The following is a 3,309-nucleotide window of genomic DNA, read 5'->3' on the forward strand; positions in this document are numbered from 1 at the left end:
TGTGGGGGGGGGGGGGGGGGGGGGGGGGGGAGCTGGGCATCTCAGCCCCCTTGGAAAGCCCCACATCCTGTGTGCTAATTAGGATTTTCATGGGAAAAGGGTAGCTTTCCACCCTCCTGTCCCATCTTTAGTCATGACTCCCAACAACCTCTTTGCCAAAGACTTTGCAGACACTGGCTTCGTGAGTAAAGTTTTCTGGGGAAAGGCTTCCAGACGTGTTACCATGGGGGGAGGGGAGAGGAGGCTTAAACCCTGGTGGGAAAGGGAGGGAGGTGGAGCTCAGATGGCTGAGAGGAAGAGGGAGTAAGGAGGACATGGGAGATTGAGAAAGAGGATTAAGTGTGGCTGAGGTGCAGAGAGGGAATGTAATTGTGTAATTTGGACAGAGGTTGTGGAGGTGAGAGCAGAGGCCTCAGATTGGGGGGTGGACATGTGTCTGGAGAGGGGGACAGCGGAGCCTTGGAGGTGGGACCAGAAAGACCAGCAGCTAAGACACCTGACAGGGAATTCCAATCCTGCTCAAAATAAACAGACCCAGGCTTTTCTATTTGAAACTAAGTCTCTGCAGCACATGGCGAGCCATCCTAGTAACATAAAGGTCCCAGCCCTTGTCTCACAGTTGGGAAAGGAGAAAGTTTAATCAGTGTTTAAGGACATGGTGCCTAGAAAGGGTCATGGCCTGAAGGGCCCTTTCTACAGAAGTGAAGTTCTGGAGAAAACCGGTTGAAGGACAGAAGCCACCTCCCCCAGGTCTGATTGCTCTTCCCTAAGGACAAGCTGTTTAGTCCAAGGCTAGGCACCAGGTGGTGGTTGGCCTCTCCTCGGGGAAGAGTTTGCTGGTGCTCTGCAGACTTTAGACCAGAAGCAGAGAGCTGGTCCTGGATCATTTTAAAGACTGCCTCAGGGTGTGTTTCGCATTCTTGTCTGTCTCCTCAGTGCCAGGCCCTGCACTGGGTGCTAGAGGCACTGGGCTGAATTCCCAGGAATGCTGGGTCTGTCAGGGAGCTTGTCAAAGTAGAATAGGATTTCTGGGTTTCTGGACTTGGAGCCCCCTCCTCTCCATTCTCCACCAACAGAAACACAGTTCCTCTCAATATAGCTCATTGATGAGGCCATGACAGGGTAGGAACTTTAAACCACCAGCTCCCAGGCAACCTCGGCCAAGCCCTGGCAATGTCTAATTAAATTACCCACTGTCCCCTAAGCCATAGTTTGAAGCTGGGAACCAGAAACATCCCCATAAACAAAGGAGAGCTGGAAGTCCCCTGTGTAGAGGCAATTCCTCTCTTTTTTTTGTTGGCGCCTCTATGTGGGGACATTTCCTGAGATGGGAGCTTTGTTTTTTCAGAAGTAGCCTGCCCTAATGCCAAGGGAGTCCTCAGACTCTCAGCTTTCCTGGGCTCTGACTTCATCCAGCCTGTCTCCAGGGAGATACCTAGGAGGCTGCAGACACCCTCTGCTGCCTCTGTTTGCCCTGGACACTTCTTCCCCCAGACAGCCTCCCAGTCAGAGCTTATTTGCATTCCATGCTGGTCTCCTCTAAGCATTTGAGGCTAGAGAATCTGAAAGAAGAGAAGATATGGGGGCGTCTGGGTCTTGGCTGCTTCCAAAGGCCTTGGTTGGGTCCTCTTCACCTACAGTCATTTACCTTGCCTGGGCTAACCTCCTGCTGTAGGATAGTGAGCTCTATACTTCAGCATCACTTTCCTCTGCATCTTCCAATGCACCTGATCGCTGCCGTCTCCAAGGCCCAGGCAGCAGGATGGAAGGGGGAACACACAGACTGGGAGGGGGACACATGACTCAGGCTCTCATCCCAGACTCATTGGCTTACAGTGTGACCTTGAGCAAGTCCCTTCACTGCTCATCTCCAAGGCCCAGACAGCAGGATGGAAGGGGGAACACCCAGACTGGGAGGGGGAGACATGACTCAGGCTCTCATCCCAGACTCATTGCTTACAGTGTGACCTTGAGCAAGTCCCTTCACTGCTCAGGCCTCATTATCCTCTGCAGAATGAAGAACAGGCTTAAGATTCCTTGTGACTCCTTTCTTCCCATCATGCAGATCAGCATGTGAGTGGGTCTGGCCCCTCCTCCAGTGATGCTGCTGCTTAGAAGCTGTGTGGTGTGAGGGAGGGATCTTTCCAGCTCAGAAATGTCTGTGGAGCTGTGGCCTCTTTTATGACTTTCATGTGGTGAGAGGGTCTGATGGAAAGAGATTAAAGGGTTTGACAGAAGCTGATGCAGCTGATTTTTAGGCTCCCACAATGCCCTGCATCCTCCTCTGTGAGCGGAATGGAGGAGGCAAAGGGAATGATGACCACGTGACAGTTACAATATAGTGATGCCCCAAGCACATTGCACACATTATCATCTTTTAATTCTCCAAGAGCCTTATGAAAGACCTATTGTTCCCATTTTATAGGAAAGGAAGCAAGTTGAAAGAGATTAAGTTATTCAAAGGTTTATAGCCAGTCAATTGGGAAGCTGAGGTTCCAAATCAATTGTTCTATGCTCTACTCCTTTATGTGGTGAACACCAATGGAGCACCTGCTTCATGCAGTACTGTTCTAGGCATGTGGAGTGTAGCAGTAACAAACACCTAAGTACCTAAGTTTTGCCCTCGTGAATCATTCTAGTAAGGGTGAGGGGTACTGAGATTTCTTGGACAGAGTAGATGCTCTAACACAGTGTTGCATAGATGTGGATGAAATGCTCTAGAGACCTCAGATCATCTTAGAAAGTGTTGTCTCCCATTTTCCAGAAGCTGAAATATCTTAGGTGCTTTGAAGTGCAGGTGTCTGAGTTGCCAAGAAAAACTGACTTTCTTTCTCTTTATTCCTCCTTAGTCTGGGAACATCCTTTATCTCTGTCTCATTAGAGGCCTTTTCCTTGGATTACTGCACCTTTAGGATCCAGTGGATTTCCTCATATCATCTAGTTCACAGTCCTGGTTATAGAAGGTCCAGGACTAGCCCATTCCAGATGGAATGGCCTTGGAAAATAATCAGAGAATTAAATCCCACCATCTCTTTTGTCCCACAACTTTGGTTCTGAGGTCTGCCTTCTGTCTGTAATTAACCTGCTAGGACTGAACTGAACTCAACATTTTCTCCTTCCAAACCCAGCTCTTCATCTTGACACCCCTCTGCCTGTTATTGGTGCTTCCATTTTACCAATTGCCCATGGTCTAAACCCAGGACTGTTTGACACATCCTGTCATTCAGAGTCTTACTCGAGTGCTAGGCATGTGCAGGCACATAGACCATGTGGCCCAGCAGTTAGAACTTTAGTGTGCATGGGAACTCA

The sequence above is a fragment of the Myotis brandtii genome, unplaced genomic scaffold (assembly GCF_000412655.1).
Source record: "Myotis brandtii unplaced genomic scaffold, ASM41265v1 scaffold1609, whole genome shotgun sequence".
Taxonomy (NCBI): Eukaryota; Metazoa; Chordata; class Mammalia; order Chiroptera; family Vespertilionidae; genus Myotis; species Myotis brandtii.